The sequence below is a fragment of the Haemaphysalis longicornis genome, unplaced genomic scaffold, assembly GCF_048455015.1.
Source record: "Haemaphysalis longicornis isolate Haplotype H1 unplaced genomic scaffold, Haemaphysalis longicornis Haplotype H1 scaffold_5, whole genome shotgun sequence".
Taxonomy (NCBI): domain Eukaryota; kingdom Metazoa; phylum Arthropoda; class Arachnida; order Ixodida; family Ixodidae; genus Haemaphysalis; species Haemaphysalis longicornis.
Window position 1 is genome coordinate 51,924,131 of NW_027526385.1, and position 19,865 is coordinate 51,943,995.

Consider the following 19,865-nt stretch of genomic DNA (forward strand, 5'->3'; position numbering starts at 1 on the left):
GCCTTGCACCACTATTGCAAGCTGCGCGAATGTTTTTACCTTTTAAAATCCAAAAAAGACTAGTACCTTTGAAATGGTACAGTAAGAGGTGTGGATACGCATACGCCCCTTGTGCTCACACTCTAACAAGCTCGAAAGCCGACTTCACTGTTATGATACCCTATCTGCGGTGGTGCACCCTTTACAGGTGCCCCAGTTCTTTTTCTTTGTATTTTTTTGCTAATGCCACCGAAACTACCTCCTGAAGCTTAAAGAGCTTCACTGGTAATAAATTATGCCAATTCATATTGCTGTAAACATCGTGAGGTACAACCCTCCCCCCCGTTCGCTTGTAGAGAATGTTCAGTCCACCCGTGTAAACAGGTACAAAATGCGTCCAAAATTGGAGGTTTCTCCACCTTTTTTCTTCGTTGGCGGTCTTTTCTTACCCCCTTTTTTTCTTTACGCCCGTTTTCTTAGTATCGAACACCCTAATTTGTAGCTTTACACCCTTCCGGGAAAAAGGGTGTTGAAATAATGAACACCCTTTTTGAATGGCGTTGAGGTGGCAGGGAAGATTTGTATGGTATTTATTAAAATTCTATAAGTTACGGATCAGAAAAACTACCGCGTAATTAAAAAGTTTTTGCAAATCCGCGTGTTGATTTGTATATTCTTGTAGTAAAATCCATACTTCCAAAATTAGCGCTAAAATATCAGTTTTTTGCGACAAGCCCACCGACTCCATCTGGGGGCTTTCCTCTGCTGGGTATAAAAGCAAGAACAGCACATGTATTGCTAAGTAAGTATGCAGTCCCTGTACCGCTTGCATCCCGTGTTCCAACTGTAACTTGTACGTATTGGCTGTTTGTGTTGAATGCTGCGCGCTCCGCCGTTTGACATTGCGTCTCCGCATGCCATCACCTCAAAAAAAGGGTGTGAGACTCAACACCCTTTTTTTAGGGTGTTAAGCATCCTCAACACCCTCTTTTAAAAGTTTTGAGCTCAACACCCTTTTTTCATCCATACACCCTTTTTTTGCCAAAACACCTTTTAAGGGTGTTAGCCATGGGACAAGATTTGTACACCCTTTTCGGCCAAAAAGGGTGTAGAAAAGTTTAGTGTGTATAATTATTGTTAATATTTTGTAAGTGACAAGAAGGACAGCGAGATTTTTCAATTTGCATGCCTTTGCACGTAAAATCCACTTGAGTTTTCCGGCTTTCGCATAGCGCTCGCCATCTGTAGGCATCTTCGGCAACTACGCGCCTCCAGTACGAGCCGGTGTCATCTCTACCTATAAAGAGAAGTGCCCGACTGACTGACTGACTGACTGACTGACTCATCAACGCCCAGCCAAAACTGTTAGACCTAGAGACTTGAAATTTCACGACTTTATTTGCGTCATTGAGTAGGTGCTCACTAAGGCGGGTTTTCCAGAAATTGCCCTCCGAACCGAACAAAAGGGCGAAATCGTGGTTTCGCGAATTCGTGATTTTCTCGGTCACCCGTTCACATATCGAAGCGCGTTTTGCTGATATAAGCAGCGCTTAAGAATACCTAAAAAGTAGTTTTTGGATTTCGCCCTAACCTAGACCAGCGAGGTGATTCTGCATTACGGAACTAAAATGGTGTTCCTAAAGATTCTCAAATAAATCTTTCACTGTTTCAGTAATCCAACTGATTTTTGCTAGAATATGTTACTCATACAAATGCACAGAACCGCTTATAAGGATTTCGCTCTGCGACGCCGCTAAAAGGATCAAATTGTTTTTTACAAATGACACGGCTGATGAGCCCAAAAATGCCCGACAGGTTATGTACACGTCTAGCCAAACTGCTCTTTCAAGCGGCTACAGACTGCAAGAGCACGTTCTGATTACGGTGTAAGGAGGTCAACATTTCTTAAAATTTTTAAAATTCCACCATGGAGAGAGTGAAAAGGAGTAAAATTGTTTTTCACATATTAATTTTTTTACCGCCCGTCATCGGAGATATCGAACTGGTTTTTCTTGAGACAGGCAACCTACTCACTTATCTCAACACTGTTATACAACATTTTTCAATACCACCCTCCCAATACAGGCAAGTGGGATTTCGGGAAAACACTGTGTTTTTACACTTTCACAAATAATCACCCAGCCAGTGGATATCTCCCATTCGTTTTTTCTTGACAATGCTGTCCATTTAATTGCCTGAAAACCAATTTCAGGATTTTGTCCTAAGATGCGGATTAGAAGGCCAGCGAGATTTTTTAATCTGCATCCTTTTGTACGTAAAATTCAGTTGAGTTTTCCCGCGTTCGCTTACATATTTAGATATATATAAATTTATATATGTATATATATAAATTATATATATATAAATATATATATACTTGAGAAAATGGCAGACGCACGATTAAAAACAAAAACAGTGGTTTACTGACGTTTCGACTGCGGGACCAGTCTTCATCTTGAGTAACATACAACGTTGGAGCACGCACGCTTATATAGGTGCAGAGGGTGTGCTGCAGTGTACCCTTTTTTTAACAACATTGGCGGGTTTGGGGCGAGGGAACAGGGAAGGGAGGGCATTATACATGTGGCACTATACATGATGACAAACTCTTTTCTATATATATATATATCTCTCTCCTCAATCTCTCCCCCGACACACTCCGAAACCAATCAGCTTGCTCAATTTCCCTTCCATCTTTCCCTCTCCTTTCACCGGGGGTCCTACCCCTATATAAACCCTGCCTGCCAGGCGAGAGATTGCCCTGAGGAAAGCAAGTTCTCTTTGCTGTAACGTAGGCCACAATCGTGCTTTTACCTTGTTCGAAGTTTTTCTTCCCTTGTGTTCTCTACCATCTTCAAAGTTCTACTACTCCCTATATATATATATACTTGAGATTTGAAAAAGTCAAGTCTCCTTGTCGAAACGTTGGCAGAGGTCTGAGGCCGCTACCTTCTCCAAAGTATTATTGTTATATATATATATATATATATGTATATATATACTTTGATTGCGAGAAGGGCTGTCTTTGGTTGCCGTAGCAAATAGTAAAAAATGGGGTATAGCTTCTAACAAAACTGTTTATTGGTCCACGTTTCGATCGGATGCCGATCTTTCTCAAGACAACATTTCGTATTTCTGTGCACGTATTTATAAGCTCGTCGTCCAACGACGCCGAAAAAAGAGAGAGGGGGGATTTGGGGAGAAAGGTAGCAACAAACACGCTCTCGGCGAGGTGAGGTGAATGTTTGCAAAAAAGAGAGAGAGGGAAAAAAGGAAAAGAAAGAAAACGCAAAACAAAAACAAACCTAAACATGCAGAAAAGAGAGAGGACTACACAACTCTTTCAAAAACACTGTCCTCCATCGTTCGTCAGCTTGTAGAACGAGTGACAGGTATCGCCCGCTTCAGAGGGGGGCCGCTCTGCTTAAGAAACGAAAGCGCAAAGCAGTAACAGGGACGCTCTCACACCATCACTGGGAGGCACAGAATTCTAATGGTCACTGACCTCACGGGAAGAGTTTATAGGAAGCGGTCGCATCCGCACACATATCTCAGTGACGCCAACCCTACAAAACAAACAGGGAGGCTCGTTAAGAGTGTAGGTACGATCTCCGCACTGTGGCTCAAAGCATGCACGATTCCTCCTACCGGCAGGGCGGGCGAGCGCCATTCATCATTCTTAGCTCTATTTTTCTGCCCTGCCCGGGCAGCCGACAGGGTTGTCCCTGACCATGAACCAGGGAGGAGGAGCTTAACTAATCCTCTAACCGCACGCGGGAGTCGCGCGGGTCCTTTGTTGGAGTAAATGGCGGCGGGCGCCTCGATGTTGTTTGTGGCATATGCCACCTGTGCGGACACCCCAGGAAAAGAATAAATAAAATAAGAATAGCTTGATTACTTGTTTAAACAACACAGAGACTTACAATTTAGATAGGGGATTATTCTGCAGCCAGATTATCAACAGCATGTATAGACGACATAATGCCCGGGCTAACATTTATTCCTGCCTTTACGGTGTTGAATTTGTAAATAATGTAAGATTCACGTTGTTCGCGTTCTCTTGTAGTAGAAAATCCACTCTGTAAAAGTGTGACCCTGATGGAGTCGAACGGGTGGTTTTCGGAGTTAATATGTCGTGATAAGGGTAGATCCGGGAGTGAACGAACATGTGCGCGATGGTTGTTGAAGCGCATGCGGAATGCCGTGTCCGTCTGGCCAATGTATTGGATGCCACAAACACCGCACTCCAGAAGGTACACCACATTAGAAGAGTCGCAGTCGAGTGTCGCGTGAATTAGATGCTTGAAATTTGAGTTGGTGCTTTCTTCCACCGTGGTTGTCTGCATGTGTTTACATACGCGGCCCCGTGCCTTTCCGCATGGTCGACACCCACCCTTGGGTGCCCTCTCAGTTTTGGCGTGTACAAGGTAATCTTTAATATTTTTGGGGCGCCTGTATACGACCCGAGGAGGGGTGGGGAAGATTTTCGAAAGCCGTTGACTCTGTTGTAGCATGTTGAAGTGCTTTTTCAAGATTTTGTTTATGTTTGGGGAGTTGCCCCCGAACGTCAAAACTAGGTTGCCTCTCCCCTTCTGGTTTAGTTCCTTTTCATGGTGCAGCAACTCTTGGCGATCAAGGTTGACCGCTTTGCAAATAGCGTCGTTGACTATGGGTGGTGGGTATTGTTGCTTCGCGAGTACATTGCGCAAGTTTTCTGTGTTTGCCTCGAAGTCCTCGGTGCAGGAACAAATTCTCCTAAATCGGTGGGCCTGCGAGTATGGGATACTCGTTTTGCAGTGGCGCGGATGACAACTGTCGAAGTGCAGATACTGCTGCCTATCCGTAGGTTTTTTGTACACGGTAGTGATTAGTTCTCATTTGTCTGTATTTATATGCACGTCAAGGAAATTGATTTTCGTGGTTGAATAGGCTAAGTGAATGCGATGCTTGGATGGGCCTTGTTGAAACACTCGATGAAGTCGATTAAGTCATCCTCCGTACCGGTCCAAATAAGGAATACATCGTCCAGAAAGCGTTTGTAAAAGAATATATATATATATGTATATATATATATATATATATATATATATATATATATATATATATATATATATATATATATATATATATATATATATATATATAGAGAGAGAGAGAGAGAGAGAGAGAGAGGAAAAACATCCTGCCTGACAAAGTACTGAAACATAACTCGCAGCAAATAGCGGGTAGACGTTCCCGTAATACAATGGCCAGAATGACTTAACGGCATCCGTGCTTACACATACCTGAAGGTCAACATCCGCAATTTACGGATATCAAAATAGGCCATCGGAATAGAATACACAACGAAGACTTTAGGGCATGAGATCACGACAAATTCGGGCACGTAAGTTTTCCTTCACGTTTTGTATAATAACAATAGTGAAACTTTGTTAAGCCTTTAAGGTTACAATATACTTTGTAGAAGGAGAATATTTATACCATCCTCTGTACGCATCATTTTTGTTCCCTGTTTTCCTACAGCTGCAGAAGTAAGGGTACTGTTGTGTCGCCACCAGCTGCACTGCAACGAAGATGTGGTAAATTTGCATGCCTACGATGCGCTTGAGATCTTTAAGCTCTTCGCCCTTGGGCCACGCGCAGATGTCCTCGCAGATATCGCCTGTGTAGCATTCGCTGCTATCCGTACATGGCCGATTGATTGTTCCGAGTGCTGTGAACGTCGCGAAATAAAGTAATGAATTCATATTAAAATGCACAGACAAGAACTATGGATCAGTTCAGTATACAACCGTGTAAAAAAGCCCTTCAAATGCGCCACTAGGGGGCAAGCATTAAAGTGGTGTACAAACAACCTTGAAGATAAAACACAAGTTTCATTGAATAGGCTTCATTGTCTAGATTACGATTACATCATTTTTATCGCGAAGCTAGTCACTCTTAATCTGGTTCCATGTAAGTTCCAGTTAAACGGGGCGATCCACATATTTTTATCTGGATCTAAACGGAGAACAACTGGAACGAGAGATATAAGTGGATCTTATCTGGAACTGTGCATTTGTTTTCTTTAGGTTTGTGGTTATTATGTGGAACCGAATAAATGAGGGGATGCGCTGTCGGCCGTTCCAGTTACTGTTCCACTTATGTCCCAGTAAAAATTTTGGACAGTGCTTTTGTATATTTTTTGCTCGTGTCTTGTTCCACATAACTTGTGCGCTGCAGTGAAGTATGCACTGAATCGTGCATTAACTGGAACAAGGAACTACATATATATTTGACGCGCTTTGGTGCACAAGCACACGCACAAGCACTTACACGCCCACGCCCACAGACATAGATACAGACACGAACGCACACCCGCGCACCCAGACATACACACACACATGCATGCAGTCACACACGCACACACGCACGCACCACATAAAATTTAATAAACTTCGTCGATGTCTATGGAACTGTCTTAGAGCAGTTTACTTATATAAGACGGCTAAGACGTATTTTTAGTGACGTTATTTGACAGAAAAAAATATCTCCACTGCTATAACAACAGCGTACAAAGCATGAAAGGTGCGAGAAAAGGGTATCTTAGCGAAAATAGAAATTCCACGAACCCCTCTCAGGTTGTCTGCGGCGCTCAAACCGCTTTAGTGAATATCGTCTTTTGCTAATTGCAGACGCGCAGTACATCTGAAATCACCAATGACTTGAATTTGAGAAGGACCAGATGTCCTCAGGTTCTCCTTCTGCGTTTGGGACAGATCCGCGGTAGTGCTGAAGAATTCATTGGGCTTTTGTGGATACCTCATAAAGAAATATATATAGTTGTTGAGACTATTGCATGTTCTGCATTTGGTTCACAAAGCGTCGCAGAAACATTGTTTTTTGCCCGATGCTCAGCCATCAGCTCGCTGTGTTGTAGTACGTGCACAATTTTAAGTGCTTTACAAGAACGTATAAATGACTACAATCTGCTGTAAATAGGTACTTAGTCCACGTTATTTATGCCCTGATGAGGTATATACAATTAACCGACTGTTCCGCATTTCACACTGCACGCAGCATGTCACGCATGCAGTTATATATGCTTGGATGTTCGTTAGCATTTTTCGTCTCGTGCATGCTATTAAGGGTGACTCACCTGATCCAATTCATATGGGACTCACTAATTCATGACGCAAATTCATGAGATTTACTAATTCAAAAGCACCATGTACCGATACAAGAAGTTTTACAAATTCACAGAAATGACACTAACGACCCGGTTTGCTTCTAGAAATACAGTAGACCCTCGTTAAGACGAACTTGGTTAAAACGAACACTGATTAAGAACCACAACATTTTTCTCTTGTAACGTCCACAATGCAATACACCTCCGCTTAAGACGAATTTCGGATAATACGAATACATTTTTACGGTCCCATCGGGTTCGTCTTAGCGGGAGTCTGCTGTATATCATTTCTTTGCAGAGATTAAAAAAAAAACAAGAAACGCATTTTGGTTTATCCAGTCTTCACTGGAAGGAGCTAGCGGTCTGCCATGCGAGAGTTTTATTTCTTTGTTTCAGTAGAGAAGCGACATATATCTAAAATAAGCAAACTAGGCCGTTGTGAATATCGGTATGTATTTGTACAACTATTCGTATTGGTGCACGATGGTTTTTAAGTCCGTTCGTCATGACGTAGTAAGTCCGATAGGAATGCTAACAGGTGAGTCCCTTTCAATTACCACAAGCAAAAACAAAAGCCTCTTTGCAGGGAGCGGTTGACTGGGTGAACGGAACTAAACTTGGACAACTAAATATACCACGTGATACCTGCATTATTTTGTATGTATTAATGCTGAAATGACATTGTAATTCCTAATTATGTTGTGAAGTAACGGCAAAAATCCGCAGAGTTAACTTGCTGTTGTTGTGTCTTGTCATAGTAATTGAAGTTCATTGAATGATCCGCCTTCTCCAGCTGCTTCCCCAGTTGCTGTTTTCCTGTAGTATTGGTGTTCAGGAGGGAAAAGGGCTGGGAAACGGGCCGATGTATTATTACTCGATAATTAGCTGTAAGTAGCTTTATATAACGGGGGTATCTAAGAGCGTCGCAGTATATTTTATTGACTACGGAAAGGCTTGTTGTCAAGAAAAGCAGTAAATGAAGCCACGCCCTTTTGCGTTCATTGTAAACAGTAACGCAGAAATTGTCATCCAAAGTTAAGCTCGGATATCGCACGCACTCACGGCCCTCCGCGAGAAAAAACTTTAGTCAGTATTAACGCGCTAACGCGGCTATTATCTGAGCTTTGTTTCGACCTCAGCGGTCGTAAACGTCCGCTTAGACGCATATGCCCGTTTTCCGAATCAAATAAAAGCCATCACGTGTGCCGAGTTTGTATGAGCTCTTATGGGGGTGCATCGCCAAAGCCTCCGCGAAAACGAAAGTTTGCCGAAGCCATGAGGAAAAGACCGCCACTCCAGTAGCGCATTCCATGCGCATGCGTCAGCAGCAGCATGGCAGAGCTGTTTTTGCGTTGATTCACGGTACAGTGGGGCTGCAACGGGTACGACGACGACGGATGAAAATCGGTACTGTACTACGTCAACACTTTACACGACAGCAGCGCTCCAATCTTCCAGGATTCCCTCCGCTAATTTTATGGTCTTCCGCATGCAGCGCCACCAGTGGCATTCCCAAGCGGGTTTCTCAATTGCTCGTGCGATGCGCCTGATATTTACTAAAGAAATTCTCGGTCACTCTGGCGAGAACCGTTAGCCGCGTTAGCGCAGTTAGCAGTTTGATGTTCTGTGGTTTGATTTGGTTGATTGCGGCGTGCAACCACGTGCAACTGCGAATTTTTTCATATCCGCGGGCTGTATTTTCTGTTCGACGAAGTGGAGTTTTGCCAGGAGGCGCAAAAAAGGTCAGTGCTGCTTATTTATCTGCTGGTAACGGTTGTTCAGTGACATCCTTGTTAACTGCGTCCGATAAACATACCGCTTCTCTGCCCGTTATTCGTATGTTGTCCATGCTTGTGGTCGCGGCGTTTAACATTTTGTGTTGGAGAAACGTTTGCAGCCGTAATTTACCAAAACTTCCGTGTTCGTGGGTCAGAGTCGGCTGGACATTTCTGACTGCCTACGTTAGCCATTTCTATAACGAAGTTGCTGGTTTGCGCGTTTCATGATTGGATTTTCCCTTACTGTGTGGCTTTGCTTAGTTGTACATTGACGGTTGCTGTGTATCTCTGCGGTAGCGAATCTTCTCGGGTTAGTCGCTCGCGATAATCGCGCGTGCAAACGTGTACAACTTCCAAGCAAGTTTGTCGGAGCGTCCGTCCTTAGATTTATTGGCATTTTTAAAACTTGCGTGGTAATTGCGGCGTTGTGTTAGTCTATGCATTTACTGTGCTTACCAGACCGGGAGTCTTCGACCTTGCCCTTTGCGCGCAAGGTAGACGCTATTTCGAGTTGTGTTGATGTGCTTTCAAGGCGTCATCTTACGTTTATCTGTTCCATGATTCCATGTTTCATGTTTATGTTCCATGTTTCTTCTAATTCCTTTGACCAATTGAGATGATCTATTTTAAATAACATTGCCTGAAGTGTAGAGAAATGGAAGGGACAGTTGTTGTCTTAGCAGTACCGCAGTAACAAACGTTTCTTTTGAAGAAATGTGGAAACACGCAGCGGGTATATCGAAAGTGTGCTGCCGTTTCTATGCTGTTAATGTCAGTGGTAACTTGAGACTTCAGGATAATTATCCAATATCCATAATTAGGGGTTGCTACTTCACGAACCGCGTTAGAAATAAGCCACCCTTGCATTTTTATGCCGTCAATGTCGGTGGTAACCCGAGATTCGAAATAATTTCCGACAACGCTCAGGTGGTAAGTTCTTGCATCACTATGTGCACCCAACATTAACCCATTTCTGTGCTTCCTTGAACTTAGAAAATATACTGCGAAAGCAGATTGCTACATTCTGTATTCGATCTGTACAACCTGTCCAGATGGCTGACTGTGAAAACATTTGTCTCTACACTGGTTGACAGTTGTTTTCCTTTGTCTGAAGAACAGAAATTAAAACGAATTATTTCCATTCCTTACACATACCTCTGAAATCATGGCTGTGGCATTCACTGTGGCTGAAGACATCTTCGGCACGCCGAGGCGTCGTCGTGACAAGTGTGGCAGATTATGAATGCATTGTGGAAGTCATAAAGCCACGAAAGAGTGCCTCGTGAGTGTTGCGTATTATACAGACGTTCACCACTCCGCATAGATCAATGGCAGGTGAGCCTAAAAATGTTCAAATATTTTTATATTTAAAATTGTTTCGCCTGAAAACGTTACCAGGGCTCGTGCTGCAAAATAAATTTTAGCACAACTAATCAGGCATTGTACGAGATCTTGTAGTACTCCCTTCTTAGAGGGAAGCGTACATTTATGCTTCGATATTTTTATACTGTTTTTATTTTCTAGGAAATAGGGCGGACAGGGACTTAAAACAATGGAACAAGGAATGCATACTGCCATTTTCCTGGTTCTTGAAGGCGTGTGTTCACAAAAAGGAAACACATGAAAGTCGTTGTACGGGATGAAATCATTGTATTCTACAAGTAAGTACGCACTCCCAGTTCTGGAACTTTGATGGTAATTTTTTTAGGTAGTTGCAATATACGTAATGGCTTCGGAACACCATTTTAGTGACAACTTGACCTGTAGGTGAAAACAACAGTAAGAGCTTTTGGGAACACGGCAAAACTTTCCTGGAAATGCACTCCGAGGAGGCCCTGCCAGGAACGCCTGCATCTTAATTTTAGTTGGGTAAGTTGGCATTTTATTTTTGTGGGACTCAATTTATGGCAGTGTTTATTGAAGCTGGCATTTTATTTTTGCGGAACTGAATTTGTGGTAGTTTTCTTTGTAGCAAAATCTTACTGTTAAAAATAAATCGTGAACTCCAATATTGAGAAATACCTTCATATTCAGCCTGTTTCGGATGCTGCAACATGTGGACAAAAAAACTATTATTTTGCATTCAATTTTTGCAAACATTTTGCTTTCACATTGAGAGTTGCTGCTGTGATAATACGGCACCACGGCCACGCCCAGTGCGGTTGCTTTCCAGAATTAGAGAACGGCCATTGACAGTCTGTGCTAATATTTTTTGTACATTGTTAGCAGCATTCCCAGAAAAGAAACCAAGAAATATGTGATATTTCAATCAATTACTGTGCTATAAAAGGGGTATCCTAAGCAACTCACTCATTTAAAGCCATCGTCTAACAAAATTTTCTTCTTCCTTCCTTAAAGGTACATGACGTGGTCCAGTTATTCTCGAGGTCCAGTTATTTTGAGAGAAGAAAATGGCAGCGTAAATATTGTCTGCAAGAAACACGTCATGGATTTTCCGCCTGCGTTGTCACATCAAGATGTGGTCATCCTCCTCGCCGTATATTTCATCTTAATCTCCTGAAACTTATGCGACTTTGGAGAGTTCTTGGGACTTTTGCAGAGAGTTCTTGGCCATTTAACAGTGGCCTGGTGTCATTTAAGTTGAAAGCTCTGTTGAAAGACTTGATGTGGTCACTCTACTTGGGGTTTTAAATTATTGTTAGACGTTGAAGCCTATTCGGAAAGATATGTCGTGGTTCAAATGATTGGTAGATGCAAGCGGCATGTCAATTGCAAAAGTGAGGTCGTGCTTTCCTTTGCATTTTTTCATTATTGGCACAAAGCGCAGGCTGCCTTTGCAGCTACTCTGTTAATGTAGTTAATGGCACTGCACTGTAACGTTTTTATTATTCAAGTGCAGCTCGAAATTTTTTTCCATGGCAGTGCTGCTGTTGATGGATGCAAACGTGAGAGTAATTATTTACACAGACGGTTTGGGGCTTTATTAATCAATTTTTGTACTGTATCTTAGCTGACACCTAAGCCCTAGAAGAATGCGAAATAAACATATTTGGCTTTAAAAAGTTGTTTACTTTGGACTAAGTTGCATTTCTTGCTTGTTAGAGGCAGTGCTTTGGTCACAAGCATACTGTCGTCATGATAGTAGGGTTTGTATAGCACGCAACTCTGAATTTTACCTCAGATAAATGTTCCGGCTGGAAAAATGCTTCCAAGTTCGCTTGGTAAAATTGGTTACCTGTATGTTTCAACGCTACCTGGCTTGGTTATTTGGAATGTCTGAATTGTTCTTGAGGGAATTAATAACGTCTTTAGAGTTAGGCTGCTTGTTAAATTTTAAAATGCGGAACATGCTCCGAGCTATCTGGTTTGTAAAATTTTGTAATATTCACACTGGGTGCTATGAGCTTTTTTTTGGAAAAGGTATTTTAAATAGCTACATATTGTCAGGGAAGCAACGCGGCTTCAGTGAAAGGCTTTTTCAGGGCGCGTATATAGTCGGTTTTGGCTACAGTTAGCTTGATATTAAAGTTAGCTTGATATTGATATACGGTGTATGTTTTAGTTGTGCAATAGTGCCACATGCGTCCGGTAAGTTTTTCTGTGCAAATGTTACATTGTTAGTAGTGACTCCGGTGTTCTTTTCCTGCACTCTTGCAGGTCTTGTGATAATCCAACCGTGTGTGGCTTGTATTTTTGGCTTTTCCCTACAATTTAATAGCAAACTGCATATTTTACAACCGGGATGCATAAACATGGTATGGCAAGCGCTGTGGGTACTTCCGCATTTGCGGTACCTGATTTCATGTGATAAAACACCATATTTTATGATCACTGTTGTGTAATGCTTTTTGAGTTAGTGCGAGGGTAGATGTACAAGTCTGTTTGTGACGTGGTTGCGCTTAAAGAAAACACCATATTTTATGATCACTGTTGTGTAATGCTTTTTGAGTTAGTGCGAGGGTAGATGTACAAGTCTGTTTGTGACGCGGTTGCGCTTAAAGCCATCTTTATTACCCATGTTTTTTTAGCAAAAAAGAATGGTAAATATTAGCGAAAATAGGAAAATGCCACTTAGATCGTTTTGACCACTTGATATCGTTTTGGTATTTGATCCTGTACGCTGGTCATTTTCTGCCCAAGTGGAAACAGATATGTCTGCGTATCTCAAATGTACGCAATAATACGAGCGAATAAAATTTGCTTAGTGTTTTGAAAAGCATTGTATCAGTGCTAATAGTTGGTTTGGTATGTATTTTAATGCGAGTCTTGTTTCTTTTACATGCAGCCAAAACCAAGAATAGGATGCGGCGGATAAAGCCAAAGTCTCTGTGTGCCGCTCCAGGTATCTCAGACCAACTTTTGTATAGAACTGTGCTCCGATAGGCAACTGTTGGGAACTGTCAGGGACCACACTGCTGCGGCGGTTTCTGTTTTCCAATTGTTGGTATCACTGTGGGCCATATGTCAAGGCTGCGTTAGAATGGTGCTTGCGGTTTCCTTCTGATACCAATGCATCAGCCAGCCTGGCAAATGACCTCAGTTTATACCAACAGGAAAGCAGATATATTGGAAAAGTGGAGTCCCATAGACAGCTTCTCAAAGTCTATCGGAACACCGTTTTATATAAACAGCTGGTCTGAAGGTACCTGGAACGGCGCACCGGATAAATCCATAATCATTTTACGTGGATCAGTGTTCCAGTAACTTACACTACACGTTTATTTGGAACAGTGATCCGTATACTTTTATTTGGAACGCCGATCCAGATAATTTAGCTGCAAAACTATGTGGTGCACTGTTCCACTTACATTTTCAGGGTATGTGGAACACGGTTCCAAATATATAAGTGGAACTTTTTTGCAAAAAAGTTCCAGTTACTAAGTGGATCTTATGTGGATCCAGATTAAGAGTGTACCTATAATATAAATATTAGTGAAAACAGACAAAGCAGTACAGAAACCTTAGATACTTTTAGGCGATTTTTTTCGTCTCCCAGTATCTCGTTTGGGCGGTTGTTGGCCGGCATGAGAAGTTAAAGCAGTCGTAAAGATAGAACACAAACTCGCCACTTTTTCAATTCTCTTCGACAGCCCACAAAATTCTATAACAGCTACAAAATATGGTTTTAGATAAAATAGGAGATAATATTAAAAACCCTTTAAATTTTGCTCTACACGACGTCACCGCAGTAAAATAGGCGGAACAAAATTAGGCTGTACCGCTAGTGTATTCACTTGATCAAACATTCAGTTTTAGGAAGTTCCTCCTGAGTATCAATGTTTTTGACACCTTTCAGCAGAAGCGTTGGGTATCTGGTTCTGTTGTTTAAAATTAATAAATTTTGATTGGATTGGATTGGATTGAAAGTCATCACTCTGATACCAAGGGGCTCCGAACGATGAGGGGTGGTGTCAAGGAAGAACTCCGCAATCTCTATATTCAAGCTGCAAGGGCTCAGCTCCAGTACCCCAGTCTTGGCAGGATTACACAAGCCATGGCTTCAAAACCAAGTAACAAACTCGGTGGAGGGGCCTTCCAACGGAGGAAGACAGAAAAAACATCTGAATCATTAAAAAGACACCCGTATACGATTTCTCTCGAACACAAAAGGTGGAAGGCGTTCTTGTCGATTTTTTTTCTCGCAATGACATCAAAATATTGACCGTACTGAGCCACAGTCCAATTCCAATGTAGCAAAATATTGATCTCTTATTGACGTGCTCATCGATTTCCATGAAGCCAGCAATTTAGCCACAAATAAAGGATGGGCGGAAAGTTCGAAATGTACGAGAATGCAACGAAGACGATACGAGTGGCTGTATTTTTAGGCTGGTTGACCTGAGTAGGCTCCAACTTTAGCCTTTTCCACAACCACGGCGTCGGTTGAGCCAGAAAACTTTACGTTACGCTCTAAAAGACGAGCATATATACTCATCCCCTCTAGTGTGATACAAGTTCGATTTCGCAATGCACGAATCTCGAAAGAATGGTGGAGGTATTTAGCTCTGTTTTTTTTAAGCCAGGTAAGTGCCTCGATTCGTCCTCGCTATGGCGGATAATACTCGGGAGTTTTACCAGCGTGTGCATTTTGCCGACTTCACCACTGCAGTCGACCATTTGCAGAATGCTGTAAACTGAGCAAATAGATCAGCTTTGGTAGAAATGCTGCATTTCGGGCAACAATTTGCGGGCTACTCGCGTCGTACTTTAATGTTTTAATCTAATAAGCAGTTGCATGCGCGGAGGAGGTACCTATCCAGACACGTTCTCTGGTCCTCCTCCTATGTATTCATCAACGTATGCCGTATCTGAAGGTAATTGTTGTTGTTGTAATCCTTTATTTCGAAGGGAAGGCCATGCGGCCATAATAAGGGAGGAGGGGTAAGAGGCAGGGAGGAGTAGCCGAGTAGCACAAATGGTGGGTCCTTGAACGATTTAGAAGAGATCACTGAAGTCAGCAGAGCCAGGCTAGGGTTACTGGGATCATGTGAGTGCAGTCAAGTCAACTTTTACGACCGGGGTGGGCCCCGGTTTACACTAATCTCGAGAGACCACTCTCTAGACCGAACACCCCGAGGGCTGAGAGAAAATTAGCGTCTTCGAAGGGGGGCTCGTCTTGAGAGGAATCACGTGGCAAAGCGTTGACGAGTATTGGGCGGTACAAAGAAAATGCGGCGCAGTGCCAGATTAAGTGGTTGAGGGTGGCGAACACTAACGTTTGACAGTAGGGGCAGTAAGGAGGTGGAGATTTTGCCGGGTGAATCCATTTTCTCATGATGTGGGGTGTGAGGGCTGCGTTAGCAATAGTTTTGTTGATGAAGATTTCCGCAGAGCGAGGCATCGGAGGAGCCAGAGCCAGGTAGCCAGCGGGAGTAACGGACGCAAGGCGTACTTTCCGAGCATGGCGTGCGCGGTCAAGTTGTAGGCGAGGGTGAGGAGAGGGGCGCGACGCGTCGTCGTCCAGGGGAGAGGTGCTAGTGAGACACTCCCTTGCTGCATCGTGTGCAGCCTGGTTGCCCCCATCCGAGTCCGTGTGACCCGGCACCCATGCCAATCGGGCAGTGGTCCCATTGCGAGCCAAAATGGCGATCACGTGTTGGATTTCGTGAACAGTTGGGTGATCACTGAAGGGCTTGCGGAGTTCTTGAAGTGCCTGATGGGAGTCCGTGAGGATCCGAAAATGTGGAGGGGGCGGCGTTGCAATATTGTAGGTCAGGTGATCCAATGCGCAGAGGATGCTCTGAAGTTCTGCTTCCAAGGGAGACGAGTGGTATCCTGGCCGAATGACAGAGCCATCCAAGTCCGGCCGAGCTGGGCAGCGCCAGGCCAGACCCATATGGGAAGGCGAAAGGCTGGCGTCCGTGTAAATGTCCACTTCATCTGGCAATTTTGCCTCAAGGACACGCTGAAGGGCTTTCTCACGGGCAACTGGTCGGGTACGGGGAATACCAGTTCGCTGATGGGCCACTGTGACAGGCGGGAGTGACCAAGGGGGTGGCGGTGGTGAGGCCGAGGCAAGCGTCGAAAGAATTCGCAGGTCCCAGGCGGAGAGTGCTGCCCCCTGTGGCGTTAATGTCCGCCTAAGGTCATGTTGTCCGAGAGTTTCCGCGAGAAGCTCTTCCATGGGAGGCATAGGAGCAGCCCGTTCGAGAGCATCGATGCGGGTATGCCTGGGAAGTCCAGTGATGGTGCGGAGCATGGTCCGATAAAGGACCGCTAAATGTTTCTTATGAGTCGGGGATAGGCTGTAGGCCGGAGCGCCATAAGTGAGACGACCGACCGCTACCGCCCGACAGAGCGTGAGGCACGCCGATTGGTGAGCACCGCCAAATTTGTTTGAGAGACGAGAGATTAAGTGGAGCATTGGCTTCCAATTTTTCCGCAGTTGACTTATCCACTGTCGAGCGCTGTTGTGGCTGGCGAGGGGGATGCCGAGCAAGCGAATATGACCACAGTGGGAGGAAATGGGTGTGTCGCCGATGTAAATTGTATGATGCATACTAGTGGGTGGCTGGTGCAGACCGTGGACCAGGAGAAATTCGGTCTTCTCGGGTGCTAACTCAAGGCCGAGAGTTGGAAGAGTAGTGGAAAGGCTGTTCACCGCCGCCTGCAATTCTGTTGCCATGTCCTCCGTGCAGTCGTGGTCAGCGGCCTCAACCCATACTGTGAGGTCGTCGGCATAGATGGCAAAACGAGCTGCAGTGTCCCGTTCTAGGTTGCGGGCGACGCGTGCCATGGCCAAATTGAAAAGTACGGGTCCAAGGACAGAGCCCTGTGGAACGCCCCTATCTAGATAAAAGGTCCTGGGGCTCCATCCTGGATGCGTGCTGTGGAGCCGAATCGGTCGATTTTCTAAAAAATTCCTGATCCAGTTTTGGGTCCTTTGGCTTGGAAAGGCTATAGCGAGCTCTTCAAGGATCGCTGCCTGACTAACATTGTCAAAGGCTTTTCGCACGTCGAAAGTGAGGACATAATCTGGATTACCAGCTCGTGACGTACGGTTCAGAACGCGTCGCAGTAGCCAAAGGCAATCGTGAGTACCAAGGTGAGGACGGAAGCCAGTCTGGGACGGATGGAACCACGGGCGTACATATTCCAAATAATACTGAAGGCGGTTGTTGATCAGGCGCTCAATAAGTTTACAGATGGTGGGTGTAAGAGAAATAGGCCGGAGATTAGTCAGCACAGAAGGGTCTTTGTTTGGCTTCGGTATCGGGTGAACCAGTGTCAGTTTGAGTTCGTCCGGAACGTCACCAGAGGCCCAGTAAGTGTTAATTATGTTTAGCAGTACTGAGTGTGCAGACTCGTCCAAGTTACGCAGCTGCTGCCATGTCACGCCATCATGACCAGGTGCAGAATGTGGTTTGCCCTGGTGAAGAGCCGCTTGTAACTCCCCCATGGTGAATGGGGCATCGAGATTTCTATCCACGTCTGAAACCATTATGGTCGGCAGCGGAGGGTGGGGACTGAGTGAGGCACGCGGGAAAAAAGTCGTTATCAGGCGATGTTCTACGTCCGCTGGTGGGTCCCGGAGAGTGAGGGAAGCGAATAGAGTAGGTTTTCCCTTGCGCTTGCCCGACAAGCTCCGAAACGTGCTCCACAGCCTGGAAAGGCCTCGTTCTTTACCGAGCTTAGCACAGAGACTATGCCAATGCTCGTTGGAAAGGGAGCGCTGGTATTGTCGGATGATTTGGTACTGACGACGAATACGAATCAGGTCTCGGTGACGTTTGCCGTTGGTTAGATAACGAGTAGTGAGGGTTTGCACGCGCTTCCACAGGTTGGTAAGATGAGCGTCCAGTGCGGGTGTTGCAGAGTCACATAAGATTTCCTCTGTAGCGTGTGCTTTCGCAGAGTGTATGGCAGCAGTGAACTGCGGTAAGGTTGCATTCTGAGGGATACGGAGGGCGGTTCGAAAGGTTTGCCAATCAATGTGCGAAAGATATTGTCGAGTGCGGAAGCGCTTGCCTCGGAGAGTGAGAATAATAGGATAATGATCACTACCCCAAGTGGTGGTATAGGGGCTCCACGTGCGAATCACTCCTGTAGTGGCAATGGTTAGGTCAGGCGAAGTGTTTTTCTGCCGTCGATGAAGACCCACACGGGTGGCTAACGTAGGGTCATTAAGAAGAGAGAGACCGCAATCGTAAATCGCCGTCTCAAGGCACGAGCCTCGACCATCCGTAGAGTCGTATCCCCACGTAGTGCTTTTCGCATTAAAGTCCCCGCCGATGACAATTGGGGTGTGGGGATACTGCAAGACAAGGTGGCGTAACCAATTATAGTTAACAGATTTCTGAGAGCCGGTGACTCGGCGGTAATACACAGACGCCGCGAGTAGTGGTTTCCCATCAGGTAGGCGCACTTGCACTATGACCACTTCGTGATCCTTGGAGCATTGGCCCGGGACGGACACCTTGCAGCAACCAAGGTCTGACCGCACTAAGACAGCCGCTTGTTCCACCACTGACGGTTGGGTGGGAGATGAGACTTTGCCTTGGTGAGTTATTGACGGTTCCGAATAAGTTGTGTAGCCTCTAATTTTTGGCATGGATCTGGTTTCTTGAAGAAGGATTAGAACAGGCAGAATTTGCGCTACTCGACTTGAAAGAATGGGAGCCGATTGATTAAAACTGCGACAGTTCCACTGCAACACGCAGAGAGACCGCTTCATTATCCAAGGGTACTGCGGGGAGTAATCTTTCTTGGCGGTGGGTCCGCTTCATTTGGAACACCGGGAAGGGTTTGGATGAAGTTCATCATAGCCGTAGTTTGCTGAGCATACTGTTGTGTGAAGGTCCGGAGCTTGTCCATATCAGCCAACCGAGCGCGACGTTCTTGCTGTATGTCTGCGCGAATGAATTTCAGCACTTGCATAATATCGTTCGTTTCAGTACCCCGTTGCGAGGTAGCGGTACGCTTGACGCTAGTACTACGGCTCTTCCGTTGCTTCGGCATCGGGGGCAGGGGGTTACGGAGGGCCGACTTCGCATGTGGAGTCGGGGATACAGTTGTGGGGGGTTGAGTACCGATAGCTGATGTTGCTGGCGCTGTTGTGCTAGAGGGAGCTGTTTGGACGGGCACGGTATGGGACCCTTGGCGGTATGCTGCAATTTCAGCCTTGAGCTGCGCATTCTCTTCACGAAGCAGATGGAGTTCAGAACGAAGGCTGTCAAGCTGGGTTAGTACGGTTTGCAGAATCGAATCACCTGTTGGCGAAAGTGAAGGTGGGGGACCAGCTGTAGCGCTAGCTGGGGGAGGCACTCCATCGGCAGTGCTGGTGCTCGAGGTGCCGTGAGGACGTACACTATCCGCCCAGGATACTCCATCTTGCACTTTGGAATAGGAACGAGGTGGGGAGGCAGTGCGGGCAGGACACGTGGGGTCCACCGCCAGATGACCATCTTTTTTACAAGCCACACAATAAAGTGTGCGCTCGCATGGCTCAGCTTCAGCATGACCGCGTCCACATTTGCGGC

At 45.1% G+C, this 19,865-nt stretch overlaps 1 long non-coding RNA gene across 1 annotated transcript; it reads left to right on the forward strand.

Moving 5' to 3' along the window:
• The first annotated feature begins 10,447 nt into the window (after window positions 1–10,447).
• On the forward strand, window positions 10,448–13,066 carry LOC144139228 (uncharacterized). The gene is made up of 3 exons (XR_013316105.1): window positions 10,448–10,586; window positions 10,675–10,794; window positions 11,284–13,066. It is a non-coding gene; the product is annotated as an uncharacterized LOC144139228 (long non-coding RNA).
• Window positions 13,067–19,865: the final 6,799 nt, after the last annotated feature.